Genomic DNA, 16,603 nt, shown 5'->3' on the forward strand with positions numbered 1-16,603 from the left:
CACACTGAGTGTTGAAACTCATACATTTTATAGGTTTTTTTTTATATATATATCAGAATCACAATACTTTATTAATCCCTGAGGAAATGATGTTACATGTGGGAAATCTGCTGGTTCTTATACAGCACTTTTATACTCTAGCCCTTTATACAACATGTGTCATTCACACGAGCACTTTTCATCTCTTTCTGTCTAATATTCGCGCACACTTACTCACCAATAAACTCAGATTTCCCGAGGATACTTTGGCACACAGAAAACCAACTTTCTCATTAGTAGATAACCTGTTTTGCCCGATCATATGGGATCAATCTTATCTTTTGTGCCACAAAATGTCTTTTTTTTCTTTTTCTTTTTCTTTTTTTTTTTACAAAAATCTACAAGTTTTTTTGAAAACTGGAGAAAAAATTGCTGCAGTTTTTCAAAGCCACTGCCTGGATTTAACTAAACAAACAAATGAGGGCCTTTCATTGGATAATTAATGCATTCATTAATGTGTTTCAGCTGTGTTATGTAACTCTAACTGATGCAGTGAATAGTTTCTCAAACAACCATGTTGGAAGACATGGTCGTGGACAAAAACAGCTTCACGTGGGGCAAATTATTGACCTGAGTCAAGCAAAGAAAACAACTGTGATGATTTACAACTAAAACTGGGCTAAGAACTATCCAAGTCATTAGTAACGCCAGAAGGATGGTGATGAACCACAGGTTCAGGGAATAATTGTGGTCAGAATGAAGTTTTGAGTGACTGTCATTAGAGAAATCACAGAAACTCAACAGCAGAACTCACGGCCATGTTTGACAGTAAAACCATTTCCACACACACGATACATCGAGCAGCTGGGACTAAACAGCTGTGTAGCCTTAAGAAAACCATCAGTGACACTTATTGAAAAAATCTTCAATGTTTGCAATGGAGAAGGTTATGTGGCCTGGTGCCGACTGTACAAGCTTGTGGAAGCAGGTTGGTCAGCTTAGGTTCAGCAACATCATGTTTCCAAAAGCTGAGGCCAGCTGACCGCCTGAAAACACTGAATGGCAGGTTTTTCTGTCAACTGATGTTTTTCCCCCTGATGGCATGGCCATATTTGAAGTTGACAATACCTCGGTTCACTGGGCTCAAATTGCATAACAGTGGTTCAAGGTCCTTTTTACACACAGGATTCAGGTCAGTTTTATTTATACAGCGCCAAATCACAACCACAGCCGCCTCAAGGGGCTTTATACTGTAAGGCAGACCCTACAATATCACAGAGAAACCCCAACAATCAAATGACCCCCTTTGAACCAGCACTTGGGGACAGTGGAAAGGAAAAACTCCCTTTTCACAGGAAGAAACCTCCAGTAGAACAAGGGGGCGGGGCCATCTGTCGTAATTGGTTAGGGGTGATGAGAGAAACACGACTGATAATGAACGACTGCAAAACCTCCCGCACTATACTTATAGTCCTCTTTCTTACTAATTTAAGACTTCCGGATGTGCTTTGCCGTGTGATGACGTGTGTGCGGAGGCTCCGTGTAAAAGTAGTCAAAATAGTGATATCGCCAGTTTGTTACCATTTTGAGGAAGCTCGGTTAATACGATTCGTGCTGTGGAGTGAATGAGGGTGCTCACGGGGCAATTTATGACCGAAAATGTCCAACCGACAGACCCGTGCCGGCGTAGAAAAGTTGCATGCGGATAGCAACACTGCCGCCGCAGCTAGCAAGGCCACTGCTAACCCAGCACGCGCCGACAACATGCCTCAGTGGGCTCAAGACATGATGTCCGAGATCAAAAAAACAAATGCTGAGATTACAAAATACAGAGAGGAGACAAAAACCGAGATCATGAGATGCAAGGAGGAAATAGAAAAAGGAAGAAAAGAGTCAAAAGCCGAGATGGAAAAGTGGGCTAAGAGTGTGGAAGATAACACTAAAGCTCAGTTTGAGTTGCTACGTGAGGAGGTGAGACTGGTAAGCGAGACGTCCGTCAGTCTGGCTAACAAGATGGAAGCGCGGAAAAAAGAAGTGGATGACACGCTGAACGACCAGTCTGACAGTATAACCAGCATGGAGACGAAATTGAAAGAATTGGAGAAGGAGATGCTGACGCTGAGGAGACGTAGTGAAGATCTCGAGGCGAGATCACGACGCAACAACATACGCATCGTGGGGGTAAGAGAAGGGGCTGAGACGGGCAAGACGCCGTCGGAGTTCATAGCTGGACTGCTGAAAGAAAAACTGGGGCTATCGGTGACACCGACGCTTGACCGAGCACACCGAACACTCGGCGCGAGACGAGACGGAGCCGGGGCTCCACCGAGAGCGTTCGTGGTGAGATGCCACTACTATATAGAGAAGGAGGAGATACTGAGGAAGGCGAGGGAAATGGAGAGAACGCCGGAAGGTCGGAGTGGACGAATTCATATCTTCCCAGACTACACCCAGGAAGTAAACAACAAGAGAGCAGCCTTCAAAGAAGCAAGGAGCCTCCTGCGTACCTACGGGGGGGTCAGATATGGGCTCCGTTATCCGGCAACGCTGGTGATTACACCAGAAGGGGGACAAACGAAAACCTTCGAGACCCCAAAAGACGCCATGGAGTTCATCAAGAAGACGCTGACTCCCGGGTGAAACATATGGGGCTGGTCTGAGCTTGGCTACGTATAAGGGCTACACTGGTGTAAGGACTTACATGTCTCAGGAAAGATATTGGTGATTGGATTTTGCAATATTGGTGAAGTACCACCTCATCTTGTTTTATATTTGAATATTTTGTTTAAGAAATTGCTTTATACTACTTACATGTTATTTTTGTATTACTGGATTTTATTTTCAAGGATCTTTTTGCTACAAGTTCCCCCCGACTGTTTTTGTTTTGTTTTTTTTCCCCTCCCCCCTCTTTTTAGGAGGTGGGTAGCTTAGAGGGTGATATTATATTTTTAGAACCATGGGATATTTTGCACGGAGCCGCACACGGTGGGCTTGGTGTGTAGGAGATGGTGGACCGGTTGGCCACGAGGGTGCTTGTTAATGAGCACTGTGTTTGGGTTCGTATTCATATATGCAATGTGTTGTGTGTTACTTGTGTATGTGTGTGTGTTGTTTCCCCATTTTTTCCCAGACACCGTCCCTTTATTTTTTCTGTTTTTGCTGCCAGACCTTCAGGGTGTGATCCAGATGGTGCACAGCAAATTCAAAAGTGTTAAATTTTTTGGTGTTAATAGTCTCCTTGCAAAAGTAGAGTTAATTTTACTCTAAGCAGAGTCACATTCTTTTAATGTAACTCTGAGGTGTAAAATGACAGTAGTTAAAATCGAGTGTTAAAAATGAGTGTTTCTCTGTCAAATCTGGAGGTGTTACAATGGAAACATTAACTCCTGACCTCTTAACTCTGAACTCCTACAGGGGCTATGACACCAACAGAGTAAATTCACAGACTCCGCCCCCAGCACGGCTCCAATCGAAGCTGAAGTGAAGCCGTTTCAGAACATTTTGCTCTACATATTTGAGTTGTTTGCCATGCTTGGTAAGTCATTTTTTTCAAAGATTGTTTCAATTATTATTATGAGCTTTTACTTCTGTGGCTCTTTGGAGTTGAGACAAAGCTGTGTGAAAGGCATTAGCCATGTTGCTCGCTGATAGCATAATATTCTGTCTTAGCTAGCTGAAAGGTATTGTTTGCGGGCAAATACCACAGCCTTGAAAAAAGCTTGCATGTGAATTTTCAGTCAAACTTTTGGTCAAATACGCCTAAAACAATGTCTAGAATGTGAAATGTTGGTATAATGGTGCTACTTGAAGCCTGAAAACGATTTCCCATTAAAAAACAAAAACAAAAAAACGAGCAAACAGCAGTAGCTGACGTCCTGACTGGATTCTACGTTAGCATAGATCCCTCCAGAGTTTTGTGCACACGGTTTAGGTAAAAATGAAAAAGGTTGAGGTTTTACATTTAGTTCAGTATTACCTGTTGCCTGTGTCCTTGTCTTTTGGGAAAATACTTTACACAAGTAATGGCTCAAAGAGGATTCCTTTTTTATTTTTTACTGTGCTGCAATTGTTTACTGGATTATTTGTGCCATTAATTAGTGTCAACTAATTTTTATTCAATCTCCACACAGGATATGCTTGTGAAGATGGAATATGGAGGAGAGCAGAAGTGCGTTGAAGTTCCACAAAGGGATGAATGAAGGACATGCATATTGTATTAAAGAAATAAGTGATGAGAATGCTGTTATTTGCATTTACCATGTCAGACCTTTTGATAAACAAAATTCTAATGAAAGTGAGAACATGTACACTGTTACATCTTTCAGAAAATGTTTTGAAATTGTGGTGCACAGTTCAGAATAAATGTTTTTCAAAAACCATTGCATCTTTTTAGTAAATGTTTATTTCCAAAAGAAATTTCTAGAAGTTCAGAACAGTAAAATTCCCGCTTTTTAGAATGAATTAGAAGATAACTCTTACGTAGTTAAACTAAAATACTCTTTGAGAGTTAATATATAAACTCTTAACACCAAGTGTTAAATTATCAACTCCAGACAGATTTGGTGTTTAACACTAAATCAGAGTTAACGTACCAACTCTCCAAAAAGAGTTAAATTAACACTCTCTGGTGTGGACCCATATAGACACTTTAATAGTGTTGAAATCAAATCCAACAGTGTTAATTTGGACATGCTGGATTTGCTGTGTGGACGACATGGGAGCGTAGTGGACATGTTGGGCTGTGGACTCCTGGCATGGCACCGGACATGGCTGTGAGCGGAATGGGCACGAACTTGATTAGCTGGAACGTAAGGGCGATCAACAAACCGGCTAAACGGAGTAAAATCTTTTCATATTTAAGAGACCAGGGAGCGGAGATAGTATATTTGCAAGAGACACATTTGTTAAACAGGGACCACCTTAAACTGTGTAGGGGGGGTTTCAACCAGATCTATCATTCAAATTTCGATAGTAAGAGTCGAGGAGTGGCCATCCTTATACACAGGAATGTACAATTCATAGAAACAACCGCCATAAAAGACAAACACGGTCGATATGTTATTGTAGCTGGGAAATTATTCAATATGCCAGTAGTGTTGGCAAATATATACGCACCCAACTGGGATAATGTTCAATTTTTTAAGGATTTGTTTTCGTTACTACCTAACTTGGACACACATAATTTGATTTTGGGGGGAGACTTGAATTGTGTCCTAGATTTAACTCTGGACCGCTCTAGCCCAACACCCGGTGTGCTAAGTAAATCTGCTCAATGCGTTAACTCCTTTTGTGAAGCATATGGTATATTCGATCTATGGAGATATGCAAATCCAACTGTTAGACAGTACTCCTTTTATTCCCCGCCACACCAAACTTATACTAGAATCGACTATCTTTTGTTAGACAAGAAATTGACCCCAATGGTAATGCATGTAGAATACCCTGGTATAGTACTATCTGACCATAGCCCAGTCACACTGAAACTTAAATTCCCTGACTATACACCACCTCAGAGGATGTGGCGTCTTAATAGTAGATTGTTGGCTGATGATGATTTTAAAGAATTCATCAATTCGCAAATAGTTTTTTTCTTGGATCTTAATGATACTCCTGATATAAGCAGTGGCATTTTATGGGAATCATTAAAAGCGTACGTACGCGGACAAATTATTTCATACAGTGCTGATGAAAGGAAAAGAAGAATGAAACGTACCACAGAATTAATGACAGCAATAAAAGAAGTTGACCGGGCAAATTCTATGACTCCATCTGAGGAGCTGCATAGAAAAAGGATTTTGCTCCAGACTGAATATGACATTCTGACAAGTCAGCGCGAGGAGGATTTATACCTTAGGTCGAGACAAGATCTCTATGAGCATGGTGAGCGCGCCGGCAAACTCCTGAGCTACCAGCTGAAACAATCAGCAGCTGCTGGTATGATAGTAGAGATAGGAGACAATGTGGGTAATAAAATTACAGATCAGAAGGGGATTAACAATCAATTTAAATCTTTTTATGAGGACTTGTATACCTCAGAAATAAATGATAGGGACCGAGTGAAGAATTTTTTTGAAAACCTTGAAATACCACCACTAGAGGCAGCAGATAGAGATAGGTTAGAGGAACCCTTATCTGTCATGGAGATAGACAAAGCAATTCGGGGTATGAAGACAGGAAAAGCGCCGGGCCCTGATGGGTACCCAAGTGAGTTTTATAGGACATTTGCTCCCGCACTGATTCCCTTACTTTGCAGAGTATTTAAGGAAGTTCTTGATAAAAAAGCTCTGCCCCAAACAATGTCACAGGCCTTGATCTCTGTGCTCCTTAAGAAGAATAAGGACCCACTTAAATGTGAGTCATATCACCCAGTAAGTTTACTTGGATGTGATTATAAAATACTGACCAAGGTACTGGCAGCTAGAATTGAGCTTGTCATAAGTAAGATAATACATCCTGATCAGACAGGGTTTGTTGCAGGTAGACAACTCTCCAGCAATCTCCGCCGTCTGTTCAATGTAGTATATACTGCTGGAGATAACATTATGCCAGAGATTGTGATATCCTTAGATGCCCACAAAGCCTTTGATCGAATAGAGTATTACTATCTATTTACGGCCCTCGAAAGATTCGGCTTTGGTCCAACATTTTGCTCGTGGATTAAAATAATTTATTCGAGCCCCCAGGCTATGGTGAGAACGAATAATATCGTATCTGAACCCTTCTCTCTATTCCGGGGAACAAGACAGGGGTGCCCTTTGTCACCCCTGCTCTTTGATGTGGCAATTGAACCCCTTGCAATGATGCTGAGACAGGCTGCTGAATTGGTAGGGATACAAAGGGGGACACAAAACCATAGGCTGTCCTTGTATGCTGACGATCTCCTCCTTTTTCTGTCAAACCCTGCACTAGTATCCCGGTGGCCCTTGGTATTATCAAAGATTTTGGGAGGGTGTCGGGCTATAAAATTAATTTAGACAAAAGTGTTCTTTTCCCCATTAATAAACAGGCGAGGAAACTTTCTTTCCGGGCCTATCCCTTTGCAATACATAAGGATAGATTCGCATATTTAGGTGTTAATGTAACTAGTAAGTATAAAGATTTACTGGACTATAACTTAAAGTTGCACTGGACAAAGCGAAATTAGATATGGAAAGGTGGGCGTCGCTCCCCTTATCATTAGCAGGGAAGGTAAATTCTGTTAAAATGATTATACTGCCGCGGCTCCTCTATTTATTTCAGACGATACCGATTTTCATTCCTAAATCATTTTTTAAGGAATTGAACAAATGTACGTCTGCCTTTATTTGGAAAAAAAACTGTCCCCAGGATAAGACGGGAGTTTCTTGAGAGACAGAAAGGAAGAGGGAGGTCTGGCTCTGCCGAACTATATGCACTACTATTTTGCTGCTAATATACATAAGTTGTTATTTTGGGTCAAAGAGTTGGATGAAGATGAAACCCCAATATGGGTTCATATGGAAAGGTATGTCTCTAGTCCAGTGTCCCTGCGCTCCCTGGTCTGCGCTCCTCTACCCTTGAGCAAACATCTTTTACACAAACAACCCGGTGGTATCTCATTCTCTGAAAATTTGGACTCAATTCAGATCACATTTTAAAAACAGAACCGCCCTCCTGTCTGCTCCCATCTATGGAAATCACTTGTTTCCCCAGCCCTCGGGGGAACAGCCTTTAGGGAATGGCATAGAGCTGGGGTGGAATGTGTCAAACATCTTTTAAAAATGGTACTTTTATGTCTGCTGCTCAACTGGAAAAGGACTATGGAATCTCCTCCAAGACTAATTACTTTAGATATTTCCAGGTTCGGGACTTTGTGAAAAAGTCATTCAGCCCCTCCCTCGAGCTTCCACAAAGCGGATGGACAGACGAGCTGATGGACACAGATCCGACTGCTAAGGGGACAATCTCCACGCTATATACACATATTCAGAATGTGGCTTCCCCCTCCCTGGACAATGTAAGACGGAAATGGGAGGAAGAATTGGGGCTGGACATTTCAGAGGTTGACTGGGGGGGGGGGCTGTAGATCTAGTACACTCTGCTTCTATATGTGTGAGACACGGATTGATACAGTTCAAGGTGTTGCACAGACTGCATTTGTCAAGGGGAGAAACTGGCAAGAATGTACCAGGGGCCGATCCGACCTGCCCCAGATGTAAACAGGTACCAGCCAACTTATGCCACATGTTCTGGTCTTGTTCCAGGCTGAAAGACTTTTGGGCTAACATCTTTAGAACATTCTCATTCATTTCTAATAAGGATATGGAACCAATGCCTCTGACAGCCATCTTTGGTGTGGCACCGAGGGAAACTCAACTAACAGCCTCTCAGAGGAAGGCAATAGCATTCGCCTCATTGCTGGCTAGGAGATTGATTCTACTTAACTGGATAAAGGCAACACCGCCATCCCATAAACGCTGGGTGGAGGAGGTGATGGCACACCTCAAATTAGAACATCTCAGATTTACTATACAGGGCAACACCAAGAAATTCTTTAAGGTCTGGCAGCCTTTCATTTCCTATTTTGAAGATGAGTTTCCTTCCACTCCATAACTGGCAACTCCCCCCCCCCCCCTTTTTTTTTTCCCCCTTTTTCTTTTCTTCCTCTGTCTGGGTATAGTTTTTGTCTTACACTGTGCGGTAGGACTTGAGTTCGAGCTTTTCTGTATGAATGATATGCTTTCTGAAAACTCAATAAAACACTTTGATTATTATTTCTTACTAATTTAAAATCTTTTTAATCTATGACAATAAAAACTGAACTGGGCTGTCATTTGGTCACAGATGCAGATGAAGAAGGCAAAACAAACTTCCTCTTATTCTGGCAGCAGCCGCCTCTGCTGCAGCATGCAAACAGAGTGGTGTTTGAACGGAGAGCGGCTTTTTCTTTTTGTTGGCGTGGAGGGCTCAGTAATCGGCTACATAAGGAGCCAGGAAGCATGAGCCTCCATTCAGCCTCGGCGTGTCAGAGAGTTTATGCAAAAGGGCATCTGGCTCTGCGTGTGAGATGGGCTGTGGACCGCAAAGGAGAGGGGTCATGAGCTTAAACGGACAAAGTGTTCCTGGAGAATCGTCTTCGAATGGCTCCCTGCACTATTATTTATTCGGATTGTTTAGTTTTTCAGGCCTTGCAGCTTGCAACCAACACAAAACAGACAAACAGCAGGATTCTCACCATCTGATTCACATGTCGTTTCACACAAACACAGCATAATCACACACAGTTTACTATCATTCAAGCCAAATAGTCCACACCTTTCCCTCTTATGTCCACTTCACACGAGAAAACTCCTGTGATGTGGAGAGAGTGTGCTTCCAAAAGTAAATACAACATAATATATGCCTGACACCGTGCATGCACATTATCAGTTCAAATAGGATGCGGTGGGTTTCATGCATCTGCAGAACAGATGTGCATCAAACGAGTGGATTTCCATTTGTTTCATAGCACAAAGTGAAGTAACTGAGGTTCAGCTGTTGTCAGCACGTAAAAACAATGAGCTGTGTTATTACACTCATGTTGGAGAATACATAATCAGCTCTACACTACAGGAGGCTGCGCAGGTAGTCCAACTTCTCCAGAATGGCAGAAGGTTTCCCAGCACAGTCTGAAGAGCATGGAGTTGATTCCAGGAGACAGGCAGGTCCTCTACAAGAGCTGAACAGGAGAGCTAACCCATCAGCAGGACCTGTATCTGCTCCTTTGTGCAAAAAAGGAACAAGACGACCACTGCAAGTCCTAACAAATGACCTCCAGCATGTGAATGTCTCTGCCAAACAATCAGAAACTAGTGGGCCCTGTGCTCACTGCCAAGCACTGTGGACCCTGATGGGCATTTGCCATATAATGCCAGAAGTGGCAGGTCCACCACTGGCACCGTGGGCTTTCCACAGATGTGAGCAGGTTCACCAGAGCCCACGTGACAGATCTGAGAACGTCGTGCTGGGTCAGTGATTGTCCGGGGAGGCACAGACCTGTACAGGTTAAGCAAATCTCCAGAGGTTAGGATGGAATTATCACTGGGTTGAATGGCCACCGCTTTCATCCAGACTGAAATATCTTTGCTGTACTTTGAGTAGATCCGGACTTTTGTGACTGTAAACTTCCCATTCATTCATGTTTTGCTCAGAAATCAATACTGACCTCGATCACCTCTTACTGGTGCCATCGTGAGGCTGAAAATTAGTCCACTGTCAGGATGTATAACCTACAAAACCATTCCCATCACCCTCGGCTGTGCTTCAGTCCGAACGTTTGCCAAATTTATGATGGACGTCGGTTTACAACGTGGTAACTGGAGACCTTCTTGGACCCGAATGAGATTACACCGTTTGTTAAGTTAAGCCTAGTTTGTGGTGTCAGCTACACACCTGCGAAGTGTCGTCAATGTATCTCGCACAGTTGTGACACCAACCCGATGCCAAAATCTGTCCGCAGACAAACACGTACATTAGCGCCACATTTTGCCCCGATGACACACACGAAGACTCACAAGGTGAAAACAATGTCTGCTATGCTGCCGCGGTTGGTAAGAGTGAAGATACTTTATATGGGAAGTCACAAATACGCCCTTTATTTAGTACTCGTGGCTTAGACTGGATTCACACTGGTGAGGTTTAGTGGACTGTTTCCAGAGTTGTGACACTATCACAGCCAAAACTGTCTTTGTGGTTATTCCGGCTTCAGTAGGTTCTATTTGAAATTAGTCCCAACCTCCCATCGCTCAACGTGTCATGCTGAACAAGTGAATTGTCAAATCCCTCTGGAGGTAAGAAAAGAAGAGTTTTTTTTTTCTAAAGCAAAGACTTTACTTCCTGTTTCCACAGCTGTCCTCTGACAGTGTCACCGGCCTCACTCTGATTATAACCTGCTCCATCATGTGTGTTGCATGTTCCTGTGTCTATAGAGGCCCGTCTGTGTGTAAGACACTTAAACCCTGGGTCACGCGCTTGTTCCAGAGTGCCTTGTTTTCCCCACACATGCATCACAACACACTTATCTATAAACAGATTAGACTGTCAAGGTCACTTCTGCTGTCCACTCCTCTGCAGTTCCCCATTCCAGCTCTTATCACCTGCTCTTTCCGGTCGTACTGCCAAGACTGAATTATTTTTTGTCTTCTGTTTTTTTCTTTTGCTCCTTCATCTCTCTTCCTTGTCTCTTCGCTCCCTCCTCCTACTCACAAGAGGAAAAACGGTCTCACACTGATGGGCAGTTCAGCAGTGCGCAGGCTTGAACATAGATAAGGAACTGGGGAGCAGCGCCTCGATGCCTTTCCTTAGAGGATGTGTCAGCGACAGCTTTATCCAGGTATTGTCACAGTGACATTAAGAGCAGCACATCCAGGGTAAGAGGCAGAGAAAATGCGTAGCGCAGTCAAGGTCAGTTCAGAGTTACAGGTCCAGCATAGGCTTGAGTGGAAAATGTGTGTTGGCTGCAGGAAACTAGTATGTGCTGCACAACATCAACGTATGGCCATGTACTTCCTCGCGCACTGGGAATCTGTGGACAGTGTTGTTTTGTTACTTCCTTGCCACGTGTGAATATGCATGCAAGCTCAGTTCTTGGAAACGTTTCCTCCGGAAAGAGTTGAGATAGTCAGAAGAGGCACAAAGAGGTGAAGAGGAGAGTTGTCTGTGATGAAAAAGAAAATGAGACGGTCATGTGAAAATGAAGGTTTACACAGGACTCCATGCACGCATGTGAAAAACCATGTACACCCCAGGATTCAGTCAGTATTAGAACCAGATTAGCAGCACTGTTTCCTGTTTGACTTCATCAGCGGACACATTTTGGCTTCTTTTAATGAAGTTCGCAGACATTTGTTTATGCACAGCCCTCTGAAGGTCCGGGACTTTTTCTGGCCGTTGAAGCACCTTGACTCTTTTGTCTTTCCTCCATATTGACTCTAGAATACTTTGGCACACAGAGCAGTTCATGGTTGACTCAGTGGCTCCAAAATATCCACGTCCTGTGGCTGAAAAACAAGCCCAAACCATCAGCTCTTCACCAGAGTGCTTGACAGCTGCTGTGAGGTGTTTGTGTTGTTTGGTGTTTTGTTTTCACCAGATATCCGAGATGGAGCTCTTCTCTTCACACAGCACAATGATGGACTTCAGACCCACCAGGGTCCAGGCATCATGTTAACAAACACATGACAAACTGCCAAAACCTCAATTTTTATAGAGATCCTCACACTTGCTGATAATTGGTTAATAAAGAGCATTTGATTAACAGCACCTGGTTGCTGCTTATGCTGCTTACCCTCTTATAATCTCTATGTATGCAGGAAGGGTGCAGTGGGTTTTTCACACACTAGTTGTGTCCACATTCATAGGCTGCATCCTCCTCAGGCCGCATTTGTAGGCCGATTACTACAGAGGCCAAACAGACTGGAGCTTAAGAAAACACCAGCAATAAGAAAAACGCTGCAAAAGCACACAAAACACAACAGAAATAGGAAAAAACTGATTTCCAAAAGCACAAGGGAAGTGTTTCTGGGGAGACAATAATCCGACGGACCAGTTGAAGGAACCAAAATATTCTAAGAATTGCGCTGGGAGACACTTAAAAGAAGTGGAGGATCTATCGGTTTGTGAGGAAAGAAAAGATGAGAGGTAAGTGTGCTAACCTAACTAGCCTAAACATCCGTCATCAGTATTATATGACTCATGAGATTAAAACACACTTACCAGCATGTTTTGGTTCGTTTTTGCAGGGCCACCATAGGATTACTTCACAGCGATGTAATCCTACAGGATTCATAGCGCAGCTCAGCCACTCCCAGTTTCCAACAATGGCAGCAGCTACTAAGTTTTAATATTACTCTTATTACACAAAATAAACTTTAACATATTTTCAGACCAGAATGTAGCTGCTCGGTTTATCAAGACACCCCATATTTGTAAAAGCGCTCTGACGTTTTCGGAGACGTCAACAGCTCGATAGCTAGCCGGGGTTCAAGGCTCACTAGAGCCGGTGTTCTGGGAATCCATCCTACCTGAAAAAACATCCTACCCAATGTTTCTGCGCAGACGCGGTGCATGCGCACAAAACCAACGCCGAATTAACTTCTTTATCTCTCACCCATCCGGAATACTTCTTAAGGTTAGGTTAGGGGTAGGGGTAGGTTTAGGGTTAGTCACAAGTCACCGTCAAACTATAATACGGGTAGGACGTTTTGTCAGAGTAGGATGGTTTCTCAGAACACCAGCGAGAACAGTGCCCGGCAAATCGTTTTCCGCGGTCTTTCGCTACTCAGGTTAAACATGATGTATGAGTCACTTAAAAATGTTATTGTTTGGCTTTTTTTAGTATTTTATTTGTTCCTGAGTAAATCGGTTTGGCTGAGATTAAAGTTATAGTTTTTACACAGCTGAATAAACATCAAACAGACAGCTGATCATCAGAAGTGTGAGACGGCCGAGAGTTTACGCCAGTGTCCTGTTATATTTTCGATAGCAAGGAGTTTATTAAACTCCACCGAGACAGCGGTGACGTAAATCTGAAGGCTAGTCCCATTTCACGCTGATCACTTCCAGCCTACCCGGCCTTCGGAGGACCCAGCCCACATAGACCTCAAAGGCCGGGTCCTCTGGAGGGTGCAGCCTATGAATTTGGACACAGCTGCCTTGAGCCTGGTTCTACCAGACATTTCATCCTGTTCCTGTTCTTCAGAAAAGGGAGTTTTTCCTTCCCACTGTCACCAAATGCCTGCTCAGAGGCTGTTGTCTGCTTGTTGGGGTTTCCCTGTATTATTGTAGGGTCTTTTCCTTATAATACAAAGCTCCTTGGGGTGACTGCTGTATAATTAAAATTGAATTGAATTGAATTGATTTTTTCATTGCATTAAGTCCAGTGATCAAACGTCTGTTGTGTCATTTCCCCCCTCAGTCTCTTTCCTCAACTGCATTTGAAATTAGCAGTGTGGAGACTTGTGAGTGCAGATCAGAGTGGGGATAAAAATTCCCAGGATTCCAGTGACGTGGGGACCTGACAATGACCCACTGTCTCCTCGCTAAATGGACAGATCCTGCACTTCAAGGTCTTAAATAAATGTCTTAGCATGCAAACGCAAATTGAAGCTGGTGTTTATTTGCAGAAAGAAATCTCAAACCAAAAAACACATCGTGCTCATTTCCAGCACCAAGTAGCTCTGCATGATTCACAGTTTTTAAAAAAATCCTTATTTACCTTATATTGAGCCTTGGTGCAAACACCAATATTTTTTTCCTCTTCCTATTTTGTGATTGGTTGCTTCGTACAAACAGGAGATATGAACATGGGTGTGCTGGAAGTGACCATGTTAAGGATACATGTTCTCGATGGCATCTAAGAGGACACAACACCTCTGAGTTTGTGTGTTTGGAGCAGTTTGACATCTGAGCTTTACTAAAGACAAACACCGACCTTATCATACAAAACTTTTGCCATTGTTATGTATGAGCATCCACTACGATAAGAGTATATATGACGTTAGAAAATACAACAAGTCCCTGATGATCAGGGTAGGAATTCATTTCCATGTCCCAACACCTTTTCAGCTTTCCAGCATTTCATTGGTCGCCAGGGAAAAATGTGTACTCCTTGACTGACTGGTCGCTAGAGGTTGGTGGCAATCATTAGTTGAAACTGGTCACAACAAGGTATACGACCAGACTGACGCCACTGCCTAAAGTTAGTAGTTAGTTGGTAGTTAGGATGTTGACTTGTCTGCCAACCTGCACCAAACTGTGAAGTGTGTCACACAAACTGTAAATAGAGACCATGTGCTTTCAAAGTAAAAGCTTTTTGAAGTACATTTCAGCTCCAAGGGACAACTTTTACTTTGAAAGTGAACATTCTGTTTCCAGTTTGTGTAGCACTTTTTCCAAGTTATCACTTGGTGATTAGTTGGTGAATGTTTGCAGAGAAGTCGGCATTATCTGTGGCCACCAGCACGCTCCAAGCAGCCAAACCAATGATAAAGAGGTTTTTGGTGGAGCACATTCTTTGCAACCGATTTCAGTCGATGACTGCCAGCAGCCACTTGCAAATCAGTTTTCCCCTCACAGGAGATTCCCAAGGGGCCGCAGACCAGTCTAGGCCTGTGTGGCTGACGTCTTAAGCGGCACACGGCTACCTGTAGTATTTCAGGAAGTACCAAGTGACAGATTCCAGGGTTGAGACTCCAAAAGTCAGTCCCCACAGATGGACAGCTAAACCAGCTTAAAAAGTGTGTTATTTCTGGATAATTTAAAATATCTCTTTGTAACATCTGTTCAGTCGTTGGTTTTTTGGTTTGGGTGATAGGTGTACCAATATATCCTCTAATTCAATTCACTGAACTACAACCTCTGGTGGGTACTCTTTGGACTCTTCCGACAACCTCCTGGGACTGACGACTACTGGTTGCTTGGTCAACAACTTCCTCAGCTTTCCATGTCCTCCCTGTTCATACCTGGCTGCTAGATGCTCTTACCAACTGATCTGTGGTTTCCCTACAGTCCAGGCCAACGTCAGAGAAACATCTCAGCAGCCCCAGACACTTCTGGATGTAACAGCCCATCTTCTGTATCTTCTGACTTTGCTCATCTTCAGAGGCCACATCCCTCTTTGAACGAGGATGAACTTGTAGCTCCATAACTTACACTTGCCGGTGAGCTGGCTCTGGTCTATCTTGGCCAGTCCACCTGAGAGCTCTTTCTCTTGACTTCTCTCCCCACGTGTCTGTGTGAGAGCTCTGTGTTCTCCCCAGGCTTTGGGGGGACAGCGAGGGGCTCTCCTCCCTTACATGTCTGTTATATATGTGTGTGAACTGGAATCATGCAGTGTGCATACACAGTGCTAGCTTTGAGTTTTCAGAACACAGACACTAAAACCAGTGGGCTATCTGTGGCCATCTTCCATGTACAGTCTATGGGCAGCTGCTCTCATGTGGCAGCAGTTTTCTGTTTTCTTTTAATCACTTCATGCAGCAGCAATAACACTGACAAAGATCTAAATATTCATTAAAAAGCATTTTTATCAGTGTGTTTTCCTGATCCACGACCTGAGTAGGAAGTTAAGAAGATCTTTTAAAATCCTTCATCTAATAATAATAAAAGGAATATAGCACAGCTTGCTCCTGACAGCAAACTGCACTGTGTACTGCAGAGATGTGTCGTGAAAGAACTATAATAACAATAATACAAAAAGTCAAGTTTTCCTTGAAATGTATTTACAAAAACAAAGCCGGCGGGCGTTTGCAGGTCTGAGCACGGTGGGAGTTTTCTCTCACACGATCGAGTCCAAATGAGAGAAAGGGGAAACACTTAATTGCTTCCTGAGTGACAGAGGCATGGTTATGGGATAAATGCAGCAGCATTGTATTAGTGTTTACAGAGGAAACAGACCCAGCGCACACCACCCATCGTGGACGTTGCAAACGCCACATCGAAGGTGAGAACTTGTACTTCTCCGAGGATCAAAGACAGATTGCAGCGTTCACGACAGCATCAATTACAGGGCAGCAGGAGACTAACTGCTACTCTGGATTGTAACATGGGCCCAGTGGCTGCAAAGCTACTTCCTCCACGGACTCTGTTCCACAAACAGAGTTAGAAGAAACTCAATCACCAAACTATC

This window comes from Mchenga conophoros, linkage group LG23 (assembly GCF_057382185.1).
Source record: "Mchenga conophoros isolate Kocher_MC1m ecotype Shallow Benthic linkage group LG23, M_conophoros_male_GT1.1, whole genome shotgun sequence".
In the NCBI taxonomy this organism is placed as follows: Eukaryota; Metazoa; Chordata; class Actinopteri; order Cichliformes; family Cichlidae; genus Mchenga; species Mchenga conophoros.